Raw genomic sequence first — 23,169 nt, 5'->3', positions numbered from 1 at the left:
CTACAATTTTTCATCACCAAAATAGTAGATGGTATGGTCTTCTGGCTGAAAGTGTCCTAGACAAGTTCATTTGAGTCCACTGATATCTAATGTAGCACTACCTCTGCAGGGGCCGCTGGTAACTGGTTCCCCTACTCCTGCACAGCCAGGCAACACGCATTCTCTGCTTGCATCCAAACACAAGAAGTCAGTCCCTTGACTTTGTTTTTATGTTTTATTAGGGGTAACAACTTGAATGAGGTGAATGGATATATGGGATACACAAACTGAATCAAAGAACAAAATCTAGGAATAACTTCCTCCCTATGTACAAGGTCTTGAACTGGCCTTCTTTCCGGACGCAGTCTCTGAGGAAAAATGCAAAAGACCCTTGAGGATTAGAAACTCTCAGTCCCTTCGAAAGAAGCATAAAATGTTGTAGGTTACATACCGGAGTATCTCCAACTCCACTGTAGACACTGATCCCAGTTCTACTGACTGCAGGAACTACCAGCTCACCTGGCTGCTTCTTTACCAGCCCGACCCGGCTGCTACCAAAGATCTCCTGGAGCAAGGGAAAGGAAAGATTTAAGCATAAGGCTGTCTGCCAGAAAGGCTTGCTACATGTGGCAGTCTCTCCCCTTGTAAGTCCCTGAATGTGCCAATGTACTCACACTGTCATCCTTGATCCCACTGCTTCTTCCTTTCAAACCACACTGCTGTCAGTATCCTCCCAAGCCAGCCTGAGCTTCAGCCCAAGCTTCGGCCCCCCCAGGCCAGGGGTTCCCCTCTAGGGCCACCGATAGTCTCCTCAGCACTCCATCCTCCACCCAACTCCCCTGCTGGCATGACTCATCCATATTTAAGGACTGGCTCATGCCACTATGCCATGCCCACTACCTAAGGCTTAGCAAAGTTCCCAAAGTATACAGATCAACCCTCATGGACTCTGCCCACTAACTTCTAGAAGTTTCTCCTAACTTCCAAAATCAGGGGGAGGCATCAGAGACCCTCCTGCATGAGTCATCCAACCTGACCTGCAATAAACTCTTGACCCAGATTCAAGACTCGTTTTACCATGAGCCAATATATTTGCTTGCACTATTCTAGTACCACACTAGAGGGTGGTGCACTAAGATATTATTCTTTAAATAATTCCCTTTCATCTTCACTATTTCTACTTTACCTTAAGTTTCCCTGGTCATATGACAAGTCTGCTTTTACAGCTGTGGATTTTCTTTTCTCACATGGCAACATCGGCAACTACAGTAGAAGACCAAAAGGTTTTAGTCTAGTCACAACATACACAACAGCTATACTTTGAACTATTTCTAGGTCTTTCTCAGTAGTATCTTGTGTGCCTTCTGACCTAAGGGTCCATTTTCTTGCACTATATTAATTCCTTCTGTTGTATCTATCCATGTGGGTTTTCTTGGTAAAGTACACAAGTGGTTCACCATTGCCTTCTTCCATGAACTTTTTTTCTTTACTGTTGACACCATTGAGATCATATGCCACTGTTGACATTGTCCTGTTTGATGCTGTCTAAAAGTAGCATGTCTTGTCTTGTAATGACTTGTCTTGTAATGGTTGCACTTGGGCCCTATCTTGCAGAAAATGTGCTATCTTCAGCTGCAAGTGATACAACATTATTTACCAGGGCATTCAACATGGACGAACATGACAGTTTCTGATATCAATGATTGCTAAGGAAGCAGCAAGTGCTTGCACCCACTGCACCCTACCAATCACGGATGTCACCTAGCCAGTTTACTTACATGGCCGGGATTCCACATAAGCAAATATGCAGGGAATGGAGCAGCTTATGTCATTGCCTTAATATGGCAGCAAGGTAATATCTGGGTAATGATTTCACCACCATCCATGCCCCTTTTCTTATATACAGTTGCCATAAAAAGTATGTGAACCCTTTTGGAATGATATGGATTTCTGCACAAATTGGTCATAAAATGTGATCTGATCTTCATCTAAGTCACAACAATAGACAATCACAGATTGCTTAAACTAATAACACACAAAGAATTAAATGTTACCATGTAGGAAAAAGTATGTGAACTCTTGGATTTAATAACTGGTTGAACCTCCTTTGGCAGCAATAACTTCAACCAAACGTTTCCTGTAGTTGCAGATCAGACGTGCACAACGGTCAGGGGTAATTCTTCACCATTTCTCTTTACAGAACTGTTTCAGTTCAGCAATATTCTTGGGATGTCTGGCGTGGATCGCTTTCTTGAGGTCATGCCACAGGATCTCAATTGAGGTCAGGACTCTGACTGGGCTACTCCAGAAGGCGTATTTTCTTCTGTTTAAGCCATTCTGTTGTTGATTTACTTCTATGCTTTAGGTCGTTGTCCTGTTGCAACACCCATCTTTTGTTGAGCTTCAGCTGGTGGACAGATGGCCTTAAGTTCTCTTGCAAAATGTCTTGATAAACTTGGGAATTCATTTTTCCTTCGATGATAGCAATCCATCCAGGCCCTGAAGCAGCAAAGCAGCCCCAAACCATGATGCCCCCACCACCATACTTCACAGTTGGGATGAGGTTTTGATGTTGGTGTGCTGTGCCTCTTTTTCTCCACACATAGTGTTGCGTGTTTCTTCCAAACAACTCAACTTTGGTTTCATCTGTCCACAGAATATTTTGCCAGTACTGCTGTGGAACATCCAGGTGCTCTTCTGCAAACTGTAAACATGCAGCAATGTTTTTTTTGGACAGCAGTGGCTTCCTCTGTGGTATCCTCCCATGAAATCCATTCTTGTTTAGTGTTTTATGTATCGTAGATTCCCTAACAGGGATGTTAGCATATGCCAGAGAATTTTGTAAGTCTTTAGCTGACACTCTAGGATTCTTCTTCGCCTCATTGAGCAGTCTGCGCTGTGCTCTTGCAGTCATCTTTACAGGACACCCACTCCTAGGGAGAGTAGCAGCAGTGCTGAACTTTCTCCATTTATAGACAATTTGTCTTACCATGGACTGATGAACAGCAAGGCTTTTGGAGATACTTTTATAACCCTTTCCATCTTTAGGCAAGTCAACAATTCTTAATCGTAGGTCTTCTGAGAGCTCTTTTGTGCAAGGCATCATTCACATCAGGCAATGCTTCTTGTGAACATCAAACCTACAGTAGAACTGGTGTGTGTTTTTATAGGGCAGGGCAGCTGTAACCAACACCTCCAATCTCATCTCATTGATTGGACTCCAGTTGGCTGAAACCTCACTCCAATTAGCTCTTGGAGATCACATTAGTCTAGGGGTTCACATACTTTTTCCACCTGCGCTGTAAATGTTTACATGGTGTGTTCAATAAAAACATGGTAACATTTAATTCTTTGTGTGTTATTAGTTTAAGCAGACTGTGATTGTCTATTGTTGTGACTTAGATGAAGATCAGATCACATTTTATGACCAATCTGGGCAGAAATCCATATCATTCCAAAACGGTTCACATACTTTTTATTGCAACTGTAGCTGATGTAATTCGGCTTTGTGTAGCGTCGGGATTGGTCATGTGCAGCTGGTTGCCGTTGTTTTTTTTTCGGCAAGTCAGTGAATACCGGATCAGTTGCAAGGGAAATTAAAAAAACTAAATTTTTGCCTGCATATGATTACATGATTGAAATCAGCAGAGTGTCATTACATTCACTAAGTTCTGGGGAAAATTAGTGCAACTGTACTTTCAAAGTGCACAGTCTATTTGTCTCAAAAGAGAAGTTTGGGTTTCTTAAATAAAAAAAAATATATACTCACCTAGATGGATGCCTCACTTTTCTTACCAAGGCAGCAAGACGCTTTGTATCCAGGCATCAGCTACCTCAAGGACACCTCCTCCCTCCTCCTTCCCCCCCCTCTGCTGCCAGGATCATATGGCTCTCCACTCCTAAGGATTTCTACAGTCTACAGCTGTTTCTACACACTTCTCCTGAGACAGGCACACCTGCCAGCCTAACAGCACCGCAAAAAGAAAATACAATCTATTTACATTCCAATTTCATCCATAGAACACCTGGACGTGGACTGGTATGGAACGTGGAATAATCAATTGTCCATCACAGGACACACCCTCCTACTAGCCACACTACCTCTCCCCATGTACACATGTCGGCCTACCGGCCCATACAGACTGTGCTCCAGTTCTCCTGGCTCTGATAAAGAGGTTTTCTTCGAAACCCGTCAGCATTTTTTAAACACCTGCCTCACTATGGGCACACCCCAATTTTTACTTCCTAGTACTTATTTTGTTACCTGTTTTTTTTTTTTTTTTTTTTTATAATATTATGTAGTATTTGTATGATTTTATATCTATATGACTATATGTCTGCATTCCTTTACATAAATAAACCATACATTTTTTGATGTAAGCGTCTGATCACGCGCCTTCCATCCACCTTCTACCAAACATGCCTCACTTGTCCCCCGCTGCTGCTAAGACTAATGCCGTGTACACACGGTCGGACTTTTCGACCGTACTTGTCCGACGGATGCCGACGGACCAAAGCCGGTGGACAATCCGATCATGTGTGGGCTTCTCCGGACCTTCAGCGGACTTTTCCAGTTGCAAATCTGATGGACTTTAGATTTGGAACATGCTTCAAATCTTTACATCGTAACTCCACCGGACCCAGAAATCCGCTCGTCTGTATGCTAGTCCGACAGACAAAAACCCACGCTAGGGCAGCTATTGGCTACTGGCTATCAACTTCTTTATATTAGTCCGGTGTACGTCATCACGTACGAATCCGTCGGACTTTGGTGTGATTGTGTGTAGGCTAGTCTGGTCGTTAGAAAGTCTGTTGAAAGTCCGCCAAAAGTCCGTCGAAAGTCTGTTGAAAGTCTGTCGGACGGGCTGTCGGACTTTTGTAGCTGAAAAGTCCGACTGTGTCTACGTGTGCATAAGAACTGAGCAATCAAATACAGATTATCGCTCTGATCTCAGTCTTCACGGAGCAGAGAGCCGATGACTATCAGTCACCAACTCTCTGCCTGCCCCTCCTAGGCAAGCTGCCGGTCCAGGCATATGGGTGGATCTGACTGTAAAGTTGGGATCAATCCAGACCCCGGGGACTAGCTAATTACCATCAACAGAAAAAAAGCTGTGGCCCTACTTCTCCTTTAAGTAAATAAACCTCCATAAGAATCAAGACATATACACCAAAGACATCATAGTATCACATTTTATGGATATGCTTATTCCAAGAGTGGATAATCACCTCTAAAGTGGATTTGGATTGAATTCATGTGAGCTGAAGCACATTTTCATGGGTTTGTGTTTCTCTATTATACAGCATATAAGAAGGTGTGGTACAAACCTACCTTTGGAAACAAAATATTTTTCCTTTGAACTGTAAATATGTCATTTTTTATACATGATTGCACAATATCTGTGTTTTCATTAACCTAACTAGGGGCCTTGTGTCAGATAAATCAAACTTAAACAAAGTTGTGACATTTGATACAGATGCTAATGTATTTAATAATTAACAGGCTGTGTGGTGCTAATCCAGCCTGCCATATGCAGTCCTTTTTAGTTTTCTCAACACGTTTCTGATCCAAAGCTAATCACCTGAGCCCGGGGCAATGGCGTGACAGAAATAAGAGATTTTCAAGAACAGAACATGAAGCATACTCATAGTTTTCAATCCATAGCTAGACAGATATTCAATATTTGTATTTATCCCCATAAAAACAAATGCTAACATTATTCAGAATGGTAAATTTATATACTAATTTTATAAGCAAATAGATAACAATAAATGGATACAGAAAGAATAGTGTCATGCATAAATGGCTGTACACAAGAAAACTGGCCGTACAATGGTTGAGTGGCGGGATCAGCTCATTGATATCTAGATTTAGACTTGCTGATGATTATTTGCTGTAAAATGTTGTCTAAACATTTAAAAGGCCCCAGATCTCTGGCATGTGACTGCATGATATACAGTATCTGCTTCTCTGATTGCATAATGATAGCTGGACAGCGCAGGAGTCCAGTAGAGCATTCTAGTTTGTTGGGTACAGTAATGTACAGCAATGTTAGTTTGTTGGGTACAGTAAGTCATTATTACCATACATGATGGTATATCTTCCAGCTGGTCAAAATACAATATCAAAAAACATAGGAGATCAAGACTGCCAATTCCTTGCTGTTCCTGTAGAGTTCTGCCTTAGATGTTCCCCCAGGACTGAGCTACTGAAGCCAGCCCAAACTTCCCTGATGGAGAGATTTTTGGCCACACACCTAGACAGACAACTACTATATCGTGAATCAGAGAAAGTAACCACAATGCATTCAGGCAACCAACACTCACAGAAGTATTGAATGTGAAAGACACGTATGAATGATTCTGCCTTGGGACAAAGGGGAAGTGGGGCTCAAGGGCCATCAGATAGGTGAGTATATTTCTTATCTTGGAAGGAACTAGAGCCCTAACAGGGTCTCGTTAAGGTTTTTTCTTTTTGTGTTTTGCCTTCTTTTGACCTGCTATTTCCTGCAACTTGTTTCGTTTTCACAGTCTTTATTTTATGTTTCAAGCTCTCTTCCCTTTGCACACCTGTGCTTCTGACCTATTGCTCTTTACTGTAGATTTTGCCCCCCAACCAGTACAGGAGCATCATATAAGCTAAGTATGTACTAACCTGCATCCATTATACCAGTGTTTCTCAACTCCAGTCCTCAAGGCGCCCCAACGGGTCATATTTTCAGGCTTTCCTCCATTTTACACAGGTGATTTGATCGGTTTCACTGCCTTAGTAATTACCACAGCCGTTTCATCTGAGGGAAATCCTGAAAACATGACCTGTTGGGGCGCCTTGAGGACTGGAGTTGAGAAACACTGCATTATGCAAACATTTGATCTTTGTGCTTTTTGACTGGATCTCTTTTGGCCACTGGTCTTTGATCATGTCTCAATATCCAGACCTGGTATCTGGTATCCATTTGTCCATAAATATGACTCTGCCTGGTTTCCAGGGGTTTTTCTGAGCTCGGTATTCTCCTGAAGTCAAACACATCCATACCTTGAATGCCTCTAGTAAAGGCCATAACATTGCAGAACCTTTGCCTTAGTGAGAAACATCGACCACTTACTGGTATCCCACCACTTACAGGGTATCCATGCTTGTCTACACTGATGTAGTATGTGATACTGGTAAGTATTGTAAGTATGGTAAGTAGGTAAGATTAGACTGTATGTTCTAATCTTTGGATGTTTGCATTAATCTTGAACCCGCATTGCATTCTCACACCTCCTGTATTAGTGAGACACAACTCTGGAGGAATGAGCACACGAGGCACAGCAGAAAGCAGCATTGTCAGTCTTGGGGGAGGGGAATGTTAAGATTTGGAACCACTAACAAACTACTGTAACTGATTTTAAAGTGTGAGCTGAAGTTTGGCTTCAAAGAGTTTTTTCCTTTTGGAATAAAGGCTTTGCATGGATGAATAAAAACTGATCATTTTAATCACCCCTGCCAGTGTTAAGTGGTTTGTCTCATCCATGTAAACTGATAGTCTGCTGGAGAGTCTGCATTGTGAAAAACAACAGAGCTGGCTGGATTACCAGATGAAAATGGAAGAAAGAAAGCCTAAAAAAGGAAACAAATGCAGCCATCACATCTTATGCCCCGTACACACGGTCGGATTTTCCGATGGAAAATGTCCGATCGGAGCGTGTTGTCGGAAATTCCGACTGTGTGTGGGCTCCATCAGACATTTTCCATTGGATTTTCCGACACACAAAGTTTGAGAGCAGGATATAAAATTTTCCGACAACAAAATCCGTTGTCGGAAATTCCGATCGTTTGTACACAAATCCGACGGACAAAGTGCCACGCATGCTCAGAATAAATTAAGAGATGAAAGCTATTGGCCACTGCCCCGTTTATAGTCCCGACGTACGTGTTTTACGTCACCGCGTTCAGAATGATCGGATTTTCCGACAACTTTGTGTGACCGTGTGTATGCAAGACAAGTTTGAGCCAACATCCGTTGGAAAAAATCCTAGGATTTTGTTGTCGGAATGTTCGAACAAAGTCCGACCGTGTGTACGGGGCATAAGAGTTGGTAAGCTGCAATATAATAAATGTTTGCTTTTGGGTTTAATACTGTTTTAGGATAAAATCTCAAACAACAAGATAATTACAATATTCTTGCCACTGTAATAGGGAAAACCACTTAGTAAAAAAAACAGTAAAGGTATACATTAAGGCCTCTTTCACACGGGGCAGATCAGTCATGATCCGCCCCGTGAACACACGCTGGCTCAGCGGGGATCGCTCCGCCGATCCCCGCTGAGCAGGAAGATGACAGGTGCATCGCTGCACGCTGTGCAGGGACGGACCTGTCAGAGCGCCGCTCTCCCCTATGGGGGATCGGATGATGACGGTCCGTAGTGTCCGTCGTCATCCGATCCGATCCGAAAACGGAGGGAAAAGTAGGTTTTTCCTCCGTTACACTTTTCGGATCGGAGCGGGGTCGGATGTCAGCGGACATGTCACCGCTGACATCCGACGCTCCATAGGGATGACTGTATGTCCGTTTTTCATCCAAAAACGGATGGATGAAAAACGGACATACGGATCATCCGTGTGAAAGAGGCCTAAAGGTGTTTTCCACCTATAGTAATGTCTTTGGAAAACACTTTAACTGTGGCCAAATTTAAGAGCAGTGTGTAATGTCACTCCTACCCACACTAATCAACTGTAATGCCATGACTAACATAGCCTAAAAATACATTCAGAGAATAGAGCCATGATCATTTGCATAACATGTCTTGCAGAAGCAAAAACACATTATTTGGGACATAATAAAAAGTAGGATTGAAAACATCACGATGAAAAAGCATTATTCCCCAAAGCCTTTTTTATGCATTTGATTAAAAGTCATGCACAATTCACTCTATTCTGAGTGTGTGAAATTACAATATAACATATTGTAAAAAAATGTAGCTAATAATATGTCTTGCGGCACAAAAATAAACTGTGGCTGCTGATTCCTCCTGCAAATACCCTGCCACACAGATACTTGAAAGCAAAGTGGTCTGGACCAGCAAGGGATAACCTTTTATTTCCACCATTAACTCCTTTAACATGTTAAAGAACCACAATTGTAAAAAAAAACAAAAAAAAAAACTGTATTTATTAACTGCAGATGATTAATATATTTTATAGTAGCAGTTAAGTAATGATTTTATTTTATTTCACATATCATTAGTTATATCAGCCTCCACATTCAGTTCAGGCTGCCCAGCAATACTGAGAGCAACAGGGGTTTGGACAAACTATAACACTGTAATGAGTGCTAACAAATGTCATCTTTCATTAACATGTTTAAAGCTTCTTTTTTTTTTTGGTTTAAGAAAATGGAGTTGAAAACAGAACATTCTTTCACCTAAGTTTAAGGTACATTATTTTGTTTTTTGTTTTTTTCTTTTTAACATATTGCTAGTATGGAAACTTTGAGTGGTACATGCTTTATGAAGGTTGGGGGCATGTCAGTAGAAGTTACTTATGGGGGGGGGGGGTGTTAATTTGCCATTATGCAGGGTATGTATGTTCAATCCCATAGGCATGTGTTTACATTATATCCAGCGTCATCCCTAAATACAATGTGGCTACTGCTTATTATAAGTAAGGTTATTGGTGCTTAAGCTGCTTTCTATACTATTATTATATACTTCTATTAAATAGAATGTGGGTACTGCTTATTATAAGTAAGGTTATCAGTGCTTAAAGTGGATGTAAACCAGATTCATGAAATTTGACCTAGGCACATACAGTATATCTGTAGTGTTTTTTTATCTCTCACCAAAGCACCAAGTCCCATGTCTTTCTGCTGTTTCGTTCCTCTGTTATAAGCATGATAACTTCTGACAAGTTCTCTGAGACTGGAGATTAAAGCAGCTGGAAATTTGTGTAGTGGGAGGTTGCTATAGATTAGCAGAGAGCTTGGTTTGTCAAAGCACAGCTCTGAAAGTATCTTGAAGAGAGCAGATATACATGTGAAACTTAGGGAGATTTGTTTCATATCTGTGTATCATCTGAGGCTCTTCACTTCGCTGGGTATATGTGAGGGTTTACATCCACCTTAAGCTGCTTTCTAAACCTGCATCTAAATTTTCCCCACTGGTAGGATGGTCCATTTATATACATATGTACCTATATATGTACCTATAACCTGGCAGTTTTCCAACAGTATGATTTGAGGTACCCATGTATACAGGTATATATTTCTGACATTTAGCTCTCTCCTCCCCCATTATGAACTAGTATTAGCCAAATGGGCCACAATTTTTGGTTTACTCCCATTCCTCCTGAATTCCACATGTGGGAGGATGGAAGTTTCTGTCTTGACACGTGAGTTACTTTGGTACTTATTATCACCCCAAGTGATTTTATAAGTTGTGGTAAGAGTTTATCATTATTGCTTTTTGTTGTTGGGACTTTATGCCACTTAATGATAATTGTACTTGTTATAGCGTACTTACAGTACCTGCAAATACATAGAAACTAGTTTACACTTACTGTATTGTAGATTTCTCCACACCAAACTCCTGAGGAAGCTGGATCTGCTGCGAAATGCTACAGCAATCTGTTATCTCTGAATTACTGTGGACTATGGATGAGCTCGATGTTCGGGTCGAACATAAGTTTGACTCGAACATCGGGTGTTCGCCTGTTCACCGAACATTATGGGGTGTTCGCGGAAAATTTGAGCGCCACAGAACCCCCTGTAATGCACTGTGAGATTGCAGTGAATTGTTGTACGATGATTGGCCAAAACGTGCACCTGACCTGCATGCTTTGGCCAATCTCAGTGCGCTCTGCTAAGAGAGACATAATTGGCCAAAGTCTTTGATAACGCCCTGGAGGAGGGGCGAAACGCATTGACGCAACATCCGGCTTACGCCTGAGAACCAGTGACATCACTTCCTGTAGTCAGTGGAGCGCACGCCGCTCAGCGGCGATCACCGACTAAAATCTGAATGCCTGCTCTGCATGTCCATTCCGTGAGTAGCGCTATTATGCACAATTGATCTTGTACCTCACAGGATTACACTATATTTATTTCTTTCTAATTTTGGGTGGAACGTGAGGTCCGCGGCTCCCAAGGTTTTGGTATAGTGTCAGCAGTATAAGCCTTACTTCATCTCTTTATATACAACACAGCATATTGGTGACTGTCATTAACCTTTCGGGTTGGAAGATTGAAGTCTGCTGCTTCTGTTATTCCTGTTGAAGGACTATTTACATCTAGTTTTGAATTTATTGTTTACTTATTGGGGCTATTAATGTTTTTTTATATGTTTTTTATGGCTACACATATCATATATATCTTTAGAGATAGCAACACTCATTAATGGTCACGATTAGCAAATACTAAATAGCATGTCACGATTTGTATTGAATAGTCGCATCTGATTAGCGACATCTTATATAGTCGCATCCTATATAGTCGCATCCTACTAGCGACATTATCACCAACTATACATATATTTTTTATATATATTCTTTTCCTATTTTTATATACTTTTGTTGTAGAAGTTGCCAGCGCAGGTTTTGTTTGTATTTATATTTAAAGTCACAGTACTTGTATCCAGCAGCTGCAACACAATTGATGGTATATGTATATGCATTTAATTAATTTTTTTTTTTTTTTTTGCGAGCGCTGTTTTCTATATATATATATACGGTCTTCTCCATTGTCTTCTTCCTTCTTCTCTTCTTCTGATGTTGACACGATGCTCTCTCCCACTGTAATGCAGTGTTCACGGTGCACAACGACTTATATAGGCATGGGGAACGTTCCCCATTGAAATGTTAGTTATGCAGAAACGCATCTGAGGAGGTACATGCTGACATCACCACGCAGTCTCGTTGAGGAGGACGGGAGCCTTTGTATTGTAGCCGGCCGGTTTCGTATTTCTATGCAAGATTTTAACGTTTGTTTGTAAGTGCAACTTTTTTATCTCATTAAAACAAGTGTTGACGTTATTACACTATGGTGTATTGTATCCTCTCTTGGGGTAATACCAACTGACACCTATGGCCCAGACGGATAACCTGGTTCTCCGTTGAGAAAATTTAGTTGGTCTACCTGACCGTGGTTTGGTTTCAACAGAACCTCTAATTTTCCACTTCTTGATCAGAGTTTGAACACTGCTGATTGGCATTCTCAATTCCTTGGATATCTTTTTATATTCCTTTCCTGTTTTATACAGTTCAACTACCTTTTCCCACAGATCCCTTGGCAATTCTATTGCTTTCCCCATGACTCAGAATCCAGAAACGTCAATGCAGGGATGAAAGATGCAAGGGTCTGTCAGGAGTCCAGAAACTCATTGACCTTTTATATACACACACTAATTACAAGCAAAAAGATCACAGGTAGGATGGTTTCTTTTAATAGTCATTCAAACCCCTTTGTGTCAACTTGTGTGCATGTTATCAGGCCAAAATCTCCAGGGTATGTAAACTTTTAATCAGGGTCATTTAGGTAGTTTCTGTTGCCATTATGATTTAAAAAAGTAAACACAGTTAATTGATAATAAATGGCTTCAGCCAAACACTAACCATGAGCGAAAGATATGTTTTCGTGTTATCATTCATATTCTCTGAAAAATGGCCAAGAAATCATAAATTCTGCCAGGGTATGTAAACTTATGAGCACAACTGTATATACTAGACAGTATATATATATATATATATATATATATATATATAAATACATTGTCTGATTATAGAGTATACACTGAATATATAGTCTACGCTAAATGCAGAGTATATATAATATATATATATATATATATATATATATATATATATATATATATATATATATATATATATATATTAGACTGACTGTATATGAATATCAAATACACTGCAACTAACTAACTAACCCTCCTGCCTAATCTAGCTTAATCTATCTCCGCCCACAGGCACACACTATACACAGCTGCTATTTAAGCAGCCTTATATAGTGTGAATTCAAAGAAGGGGAGCAAGGGGGAAGGGGGGACATTGGGACTTTACATGAAGTATATGGTAGCAAAGAAATAAAAGGTGAACTGATAGGAATTTTTTTGATCGTTGCAGTTGGATTTACAAGAAATGTAAGTTGTAATGATAAACAAGGTAATAACAATACATGATAATGGTAGTAGTGGTAGTAATCGTAAAACATGATAATAACATGAATATCACAAAGTATCACAATAAAACTCCAGAGTTCACCGCAGCAAGGTTGGATAAAAGCATATGCAACATAATGCCTGCAAGACCAAGGCCTTCGTGCACCGATTAGGGTAATATATAATAACTTTAGAATCTGAATGTATTTGATATTACTATTACTTTTACTACCACTATTACCATTATTTTGTATTGTTATTACCTTGTTTATCATTGCAACTTACATTTTTTGTAAATCCAACTGCAACGATCAATAAAATTCCTATCAGTTCACCTTTTATTTCTTTGCTACCACATACTTCATGTAAAGTCCCAACGTCCCCTCTTCCCCCTTGCTCCCCTTCTTTGAATTCAATAGGGATGGAAACGTATGACCTTACCAGGCCAGGGTTTCATTTAAAGTCCCCTGGGATGGAAATACATGACCTTACCAGGCCATGGTTTCGTTAAATGTCCCAACATATGTCCACTATTTACCTTATATAGTGTGAGGCATAGACTTAATCCCCCTGAGCCATGATTTAGCCAATTATGGTTCTCCCTGCAGAGTGCCCTGTGGTTGGCCAAAGCATGCAGGTGCATGCCTTGACCAATCATCAGACGCTAATCCACTATGATCTCACAGTGCATTATAGGGCGTTCTGCGGCACTCAAATTTCCCACGAATGCCCCATATTGTTCGCTGTTCGGCGAACGGGTGAACACCCAATGTTCGAGCTCATCCCTATTTGAAGGTGTTTTGAAAAAGCAACCAATAAGATTACAGCTGTAAATTTTCTAAAGCTGGTTAAAAGCTATAGCATTATCCAGGTTCTCTGTGGGGGTAGGGGTGGGCGGGGGCTGGGGGGGGGGGGGGGATGGTTTTGGCAGCCAAATGTGATTGACTGCTATATGCATTCAAAACTTGTACTGAAACCCCGACCTAATTTGTTTTTGAGCAATAGAAGCTGTAAATAGAAAAATATCACAGCTAAGGTATAAAGGATAAGAATACTAGCATGATCTTTACAAATGCTTGCCACATTAAGGCTTTTCCAAAGGATACCCATACCCTGATAACTTTCATGTCATGTCATTAGCTGCAGAAGATAATCTCAAAGATATGCAAATGTTATTTATGCATCTGAGTGCACTGAACCAAGATAAATGAATGTCTCTTCCATTGCCATGCTGCATAGACAATGCAGGCTGAGCCAGTGGCACAAACAATAGTGTCACGCTACAAAAAAATAATAACTAACTCATTGAATATAGTCAATTTACATCAATAAAGCATCACCAGCTTGTGACTGAGCTTTTATTAAATAAAAAATGCACTGCACAGAAGGTTTCAATGGACATTAAATTAGCTGTATAAAAAATTCTCATTGCACTTGACAATATCCCTATTTGATCTGATAAATACAAGTAGGAACACAAATCTCCCAGTTTATGCCCTATAGATTCCAACGGTAATAAAATGTAATTTTGCCAGAGGGTAGTAAACATGAGGAGCATTCAGAATTAATTTTATTGTAAACCTTTTGTGTTAGATGCACAAACATAAGTATATTTATGGTTTAGTGTTCCTTGGTTTCATTTTAGTGTTATTGGTGGGGATTTAAGTGAAAAGAGGGTGGGGATACAAATGAAGTTTACTCTGCAAGTGAATTTTCCCTGGAGCTTAGAGAATGTGATGAAGCTTCACTTTGCAAAGATAACGTGACAAGAAAAAAAAATAATTGTTTGCACATGTTTAGATGATGGAAGTCAACAGAGCTTCCTTTTATTCTCTACGCTCTGAAAATAATTCCCTTGCAGAGTGCAACTAGCTTTGCACTCTGTGAACAGTCTGTCCGCCTTTAGTAAATCAACACTTGGGATGAGCCTGATGTTCTAGTCAAATGTAAGTTGGCTCAGGGGGCTGAGTCCATGCCCCAGACTATGTAAGGCTGCTTACATAGCGGCCATACATAGTGTTATGAATGAGAGCAGCAAAATTACATTTGTAAAGGAAAAAATGTAATTTAAAACTGCTCGCGGCTGTAATGTATTGCCGGATCCCGGCAATATACATAAAAATTATTGAAAAAAAAAACTTTTTTCAATTGAAGGGTCTGGTATGGATTTTTGGGGGGACCCCATGCCATTTTTTTTTGGTGCAGGGTTCCCCTTAATATCCGTACCAGACCTGAAGGGCCTGGTTTGGATTTTGGGGGGACCCCCACGCAATTTTATTTTAAATTTTAGTGCAGAATTCCCTTTAATATTCATACCAGACCCACACATGATACATGTCCCCTGGGGCAGGAGCTGGGTCCCCAAACACATCTTATGGCAATAACATGCATATAAGCCTTTAAAATTAGCACTTTTGATTTTTCATGTTCGTGTCCCATAGACTTCAATGGTGTTCGCACAAATGTTTTGCCTGTTCAAGTTCTGCTGTGAACCAAACCGGAGGGGTGTCTGGCTCATCCCTAATCAACACCAATGTGTCAATAGAATATTTGCAAACCAGCTGTGCAGACCTAGGGCCCAAATCAAGGGCTTCAACACCTGCAGCTATATAACCTTTATAGACTATAGCAAATGTTACATTTCAGTTATAGGTCTATTGATAGAGTGACTCTCAGTTATCTGGGTGGTTTAGAGAGCTTCAAATTAAAAGTGCCTGTGTGTTACAAAGTTGGAACAGTGGTCATCCCCTGTAGATAACTGCTATAAATATATGGGATTAATAGTCAGGTAATTCTGTCACGAAATCTACAAAGTTAAAGTGTTACTAAACCCACAAGAGTAAAATCAGTCTGTATATGCAGAACAAAATGCTTAGTATACTCACTTTGGGATATAAGGGGTTAATCCTCTGCATTGTGTAAAAAGGTTGCTTGATCTTGTATGCACAGATCCACCCCTTCTTCCACTGACTCAAGAATAGGTCTAAGACAGAGCTACTGGAGTCAGGCTGTACATATTCAGTTTGGTATGTATTGCTAGAGAGTTTTACATGTGATCAGCACAGGGCCAATCAGCACTGTCCAGACAGAGGGTCGGGGGTCCTGGATCCTGATAGGACAGCTCAGTACAGTATGAAAACTCCACCTACAAGCATTAACCAGGAACTGATAGAGGTCACAAGACTGCTATACACTGCTGATGAGAAAATGTATTTAGTAGTTTATATTTACTAAAATACTTGCAATCCATTTTCTCTCTACTGGTAGGAGACCAGATATAGTGAATGAAAGGTCCTGGGTTTAGTAACACTTTACAGTTTAAGAACCTAATACATTATGCAACATATACTGTGTGTGTATATAACATTTTTTATTATTTTATTATTTTTGTAGTTACTGTTAATTACAGTCTATCTAAAGGCAATTTATTTTTCATTTTGATAGAATAATGAAGGGTCACAACCCCTGACAGTTTATTGCTGGACTCATTAGGAAGTGGTATGAATTATCTACAGAATTAGGAGAAATCTCCTCTTAAACAGTTATTATTGAAACATATGTCTTCATTGGATGATTTCTACTCACCTTCCTTTTTTTTGGGGGGGGGGGGGACTTGTAACATTTTTTATTTCCCTTCACTTTCGGTTCCAGTGACATATGTTATCGGTACAATTAGAGTGTAAATCTTCCAAAATTAGAAAAGTGTTGGCTATACATACCCTCTGAAACTCAAGTTGTGGTGTCAATAACAGCTGGGATTTTTCCCTCACAATATTGAATATTATTGTTATTTTCTTTTGAGCTTTTCGACATTTATAAAACAATTTTTACATCATTAGTTTAATTTTTTGTAGTGAACCTTTATTTTACAAATACATATTTATTACAACTTCTCTGACACTCTTTACTAATAATAATTTTATACTTAAGCATAGCAATGTGGAACAGATTTGATATCAGAGTGTGTATAGGTCATACATTTCATTAAAGTGTACCTGTGCCCAGACTATTGGCAATAAAGTATTTGCATTTATTCAACAAGCAGTAAAAGAGATTTAAAACATGCTTAAATGACCTTTCTAGCTGAATGTACTGGGGAGTAATCCATCCACAAATCACTCAAAAAGGCTCTAAAGTGGGGTTCAAGATGGCTTTCAGAGCCTGTTTTTTTGCCAGAAGACTGGCAAGCTGTCATGTTTACTTATTGAAAATAAACGGAGAGGAGATATGATTTTTATTGTTTTTGTTGTAAATTTTGAAGATTAATATGTCCGCAGCTACAGAGATTTGTTGGGGCTTGGTTTAAAGCTCTTTTACTATTTGCTAAGAATATGAAATTTTTTATTGCCCATAGCCTGGGCACAGATGCATTTTAAACATCTGAATTACAATGCATTTTATGTGTTAATAATGTACACTAGTTTTATATCTATTTCAAACAGGTGGTAAGCTAATTCAGTACTGCTCCTGTCATGCTACAAATATTTTTAAATTAATGTAAAAAATTCACCATCATCACCCCCCCCTCCTCCAAAGATAGAAGCCCATCACATTGGACAAGCTGGTATCCCAGTCACTGGGTGTGGTGAGGGGGTGGGAGACTGTCCATATACCTGTAGCCCCCTATTATGTAGATATAAGCCTGTAGGTGTAGCATTGGAGGAGTCTTCAAATGGGCACAACAATCGGCTAGCATCAGTGCCCAAGAAAGGGTGGTGGAATTGAGCAGTGGTTTATGTACAGCTTACCTGCCAAAATCTAGAACAGACTGGTAAAAAGAGTTAATTAAAGTAATTTATAAATCATTATATTGATTTTGAAAATAAAGTAAACTTAAAAAAAATCCATCCTACTTACCATTTTATTCATATAAATATTACAATAAAAATGATCCACTGGGATTCTAAGTCTTCTATGTCTTAGTCTCCTACTGCAATAGAAATCGCATCAGGGACTGTATAAATTAAGTGCTGAAGAATGAAGTGGGAAATCATGGTAAATTCCAACTCTGTCACTCTTTAATTACTTCAATTATCTGCTAGGAAATAGAGCAGTTACAATGTATACTTGATTCAAATGAATAATAAATCGGCATTCAGTATAACTAATTGTTGCTTGCATTCACATGTAAAAGAAATGCAAAGGAAATGTTATGCATCATAAGAAAAAAAACGATCTCATGTGGGAAATGTTTGAATGGAAAAAAAATACATTTAAAGGAGTTGTAAAGGCTCAAGGTTTTTTATCTTAATGTATACTATGCATTAAGGAAAAAAAATCCTTCTATGTGTAGCAGCCACCCCAGCACCCCCTAATACTTACCTGATATCCATCTCTATCCAGCGCTGTCCACGAAAGTCTAAGCCGTCCAGGACACTCCTCCACACCGCCATTGTTTTCTGTGGCTGTCAATCAAAGTTAGTCAGCCAATCAGGGGAGGGAGGGGTTGGGGCCAGGTCGGGGCTCCATGTCTGAATGGATACACAGAGCTGTGACTCAGCTCAGGTGCCCCCATGGGAAACTGGTTGCTGTGGAGACACTCCATAGGAGGCAGGGCCAGGAGTAGGGATGGGCTTTATATTCGACTCGAACATGAGTTCGACTCGAACATTGGCTGTTCGCCAGTTCACCGAACAGCGAACAATTTGGGGTGTTCGCGGAAAATTTGAAAGCTGTGGAACACCCTTTAAAAGTCTATGGGAGAAATCATTTTAAAGGCTTATATGCATGGTATTGTCATAAAAAGTGTTTGGGGACCTGGGTCCTGCCCCAGGGGACATGTATCAATGCAAAAAAAAGTTTTAAAAACGGCCATTTTTGGGAGCAGTGATTTTAATAAAGCTTAAAGTGAAACAATAAAAGTGAAATATTCCTTTAAATTTCGTACCTGGGGGGTGTCTATAGTATGCCTGTAAAGTGGCACTTTTTTCCTGTGTTTAGAATAGTCTGACAGCAAAATGAAATTTCTAAAGGGAAAAAAAAGTCATGAAATAATAGCGGTGTCGGCTATAGTGAATTATCTGTGGGAGAAATCAAAAGTGCTAATTTTAAGGGTTAATATGCAAGTTATTGTCATAAAAAGTGTTTGGAGACCTGGATCCTACCCCAGGAGACATGTATCAGTGCAAAAAAAAGTTTTAAAAACGGCTGTTTTTTCGGGAGCAAAATTACATTTCTAAAGGGAAAAAAAGTCATGAAGTAATAGCGGTGTCGGCTATAGTGAATTGTCTATGAGAGAAATCAAAAGTGCTAATTTTAAGGGTTAATATGCAAGTTATTGTCATAAAAAGTGTTTGGGGACCTGGGTCTTGCCCCAGGGGACATGTATCAATGCAAAAAAAAGTTTTAAGTTTTTTCAGGAGCAGTGATTTTAATAATGCTTAAAGTGAAACAATAAAAGTGTAATATTCCTTTAAATTTCATACCGGGGGGTGTCTATAGTATGCCTGTAAAGGGGCGCATGTTTTCCGTATTTAGAACAGTCTGACAGCAAAATTACATTTGTAAAGGAAAAAAAGTCATTTAAAACTACTCGCGACTATAATGAATTGTCGGTCCGACAAACCAAAATTTAAGAAAAAATGTGTGGGAGTCCCCTTAAATTCCATACCACACCCTTCAGGTCTGGTATGGATTTTAAGGGGACCCCCGCGCCAAAATTAAAAAAAAAATGGTGTGTGGTCCCCCAAAAATCCATACCAGCCCCCTATCCGAGCATGCAAACTGGCAGGCCGCAGGAAAAGAGGGGGGATGAGAGAGCGCCCCCTCTTCTGAACCGTACCAGGCCACATGCCCTCAACATTGGGAGGGTGCTTTGGGGTAGCCCCCCAAAGCACCTTGTCCGCATGTTGATGGGGAGAAGGGCCTCATCCCCACAACCCTTGCCCGGTGGTTGTGGGGGTCTGGGGGCGGGGGGCTTATCAGAATCTTTAAGCCCCCTTTAACAAGGGGACCCCCAGATCCTGACCCCACCCCTATGTGAATTGGTAATGGGGTACAAATGTACCCCTACCATTTCACAAAAAGAGTGTCAAAAAGGTTAAAAAACACAAGACGTTTTTTGACAAGTCCTTTATTAATTTCTTCTTCTTTCATCTTCTTTCTTCTGATCTTCCTTCGGTGTTCTTCTTCCTCCATCTTCCTCTTCTTCATCTTCTTCTCCATATTCTTCTTCCTCCACTCTTCTCGTCCCGCATCTTCCTCCAGCTTTTTCTCTGCTCTGTCTGAACGATCCGCCTCTCTCTTCTCCCCCTCTTTTCCTCCGGCCTGCCAGGTTGCGTGCTCAGAAAAGGGTCTGGTATGGATTTTTGGGGAACCCCACGCCATTTTTTTTAAATTTTGGCACGGGGTTCCCCTTAAAATCCATACCAGACCTGAAGGGTCTGATATGGATTTTGAGGGGGACCCCCATGCTATTTTTTTTTTTATTTTGGCGCGGGGTTCCCCTTAATAACCATACCAGACCTGAAGGGCCTGGTATGGTATTTAGGGGGACCCCACGCCATTTTTTTTAAATTTTGGTGCGGGGTTCCCCTTGATATCCATACCAGACCTGAAGGTCCTGGTATGGAATTTAGGGGGACCCCACGCATTTTTTTTTAAATTTTGGTTCGGGGTTCCCCTGTGGGGAAATTCCATGCTGTTTTTATCAATGAACTTTTATGTGTATTGTCGGACCGACAATTCATTATAGTAGTCCAGACCTGAAGGGCGTGGTATGGAATTTAAGGGGACTCCCACACATTTTTTCTTAAATTTTGGTTTGTCGGACCGACAATTCATTATAGTCGCGAGTAGTTTTAAATTCTTTTTTTCCTTTAGAAATGACATTTTGCTGTCAGACTGTTCTAAATACGGGAAAAATGCGCCCCTTTACAGGTTTACTATAGACACCCCCCAGGTACGAAATGTAAAGTAATATTACACTTTCATTGTTTCACTTTAAGCTTTATTAAAATCACTGCTCCCGAAAAAACAGCCGTTTTTAAAACTTTTTTTTGCACTGATACATATCCCCTGGGGCAGGACCCAGGTCCCCATGACAATAACTTGCATATAAGCCTTTAAAATGAACACTTTTGAATATTCATGTTCATGTCCCATAGACTTTAATGGTGTTCACGTGTTCGAACAAATTTTTTGCCTGTTCGCATGTTCTGGATGCGAACCGAACCGGGGGTGTTCGGCTCATCCCTAGCCAGGAGCACCAAAGAGGGACCTGAGATGAGGAGGATGGGGGCTGCTTTGTCCAAAACCAAGTGCACAGAGGAGGTAAGTTTAATATGTTTGTTTTTTGTTTGTTTGTTTTTTAAACGAACCTTTACAATCACTTTAATTCCCACAGGCCCATATGGTTTTATTGTATGCTTTCTGACAAATTCTTTATTATAAGTCAGGTCATATTGTAACAGAATGCACATATAGCAGTATTGTACCAGCCTATTTCACTTCTCTTTCTCCTATTTCACTACTGGTCATTAGGGATGAGCCCGATGTTCACGTTCGACTCGAACATCGAGTGTTCACCTGTTTGCCGAACAACGAACATTATGCGGTGTTTGTGGCAAATTCGAAATTGGTTGTAAACCCTTACAATCCACTTTTTGCTACAGGTAAGCCTTATTATAGGCACAGTTTAGGAGATATCCCCTGTATCTGCATGTGCCGATGTCATCGGCACATGCGCACTGAAGCAATGGCACGTATCTGCTGTTTGCTTCAGTGAATGTGCCGTTACCGGTGGCTCCCGAGCGCATGTGCAGGAGTGACGTCATTGCGGCTCCGGCCAATCACAGCGCCGGAGCCGCGATACACGGAAGTAACTCCGGGGAGAAATGACGCCGGCCAGTGCTGTGTACGGGCACCGCAGTGGGAGCTTCGATCTCAGGTAAGTATTACATAATGAGCTAGTATGCTATGCATACTAGCTCGTTATGCCTTTGTCTTGCAGGTCTTTTTTTTCATGTGGGTTTACAACCACTTTAAAATCTATGGAACACTAACATGAAAAACCAAAAGTGCTCATTTTAAAGGCTTATATGCAAGTTATTGTCATAAAAAGTGTATGGGGGTCCGGCCCCAGTGGACATGTATCAATGCAAAAAAAAGTTTTTTCAGGAGCAGTGGTTTTAATAATGCTTAAAGTGAAACAAGTCTGGTATGGATTTTAAATGAAACCCTGCGCCAAAATTTAAAAAAAATGGAGTAGCCCCCCCCCAGAATCCATACCAGATCCATATCTGAGCACGCAACCTGGCAGGCCATAGGAAAAGAGGGGGGACGAGAGAGTGCCCCCCTCCTGAACCATACCAGGCCACATGCCCTTAACATGGGGGGGTGCTTTGGAGTCAACCCCAAAGCACCTTGTCCCCATGTTGATGGGGACAAGGGCCTCTTCCCCACAACCCTTGCCAGATGATTGTGGGTGTCTGTGGGCAGGGGGCTTATCGGAATCACCACCTGATGTCAGGAGAAGGTGGGGTCACCCTCAGCTATATAACAGATTTCTACGAGAAGAAGCATCACTCGGCGGGAGCCTCCCATGGAGGCGGAAAAAAGGAAAAGAAAGGCGCCTCTAAGTGCAGTATGTAAAATTTAATAGAGTGCACAAAGGGTTAAAAGCACTTACAAGATTGTTGAGTGTTAAAAGACATGATAAAATCAGGAGTCCTCATCTGTGGCATGTGTCCATCCTCAGCACGGTGGTAGAGAGCAGTGTAGAGCCGTCCAGCAGCTGTAAAGCGTTCTCATGCGTGTTGAAAAGAGGAGGCAGCAGGGAAGCCTGTATTCACTGCGGGACACACAAGGCTGATGGTGTCAGTGTAGAGAAGGGGGTGGTAACGCGTTTCGGAGCATGTGCGGCTCCTTCGTCAGACCTACGCCCACACTCCTAAAGCTGGCTTTTAAATGGTGAGGGGGAGGAGCAAGGGGAGGAGTGTGGGCAGATACTAAATACACAATGATAAGGGAAGTGACAGATGTATTATGAGGACGGCCAAGACGACCGTGCACTCGCAAAATGGATTATTAACATCAGTGCTA

The sequence above is a fragment of the Aquarana catesbeiana genome, linkage group LG02, assembly GCF_042186555.1.
Source record: "Aquarana catesbeiana isolate 2022-GZ linkage group LG02, ASM4218655v1, whole genome shotgun sequence".
NCBI classification, from domain to species: domain Eukaryota; kingdom Metazoa; phylum Chordata; class Amphibia; order Anura; family Ranidae; genus Aquarana; species Aquarana catesbeiana.
This window is presented reverse-complemented; position numbering follows the sequence as displayed.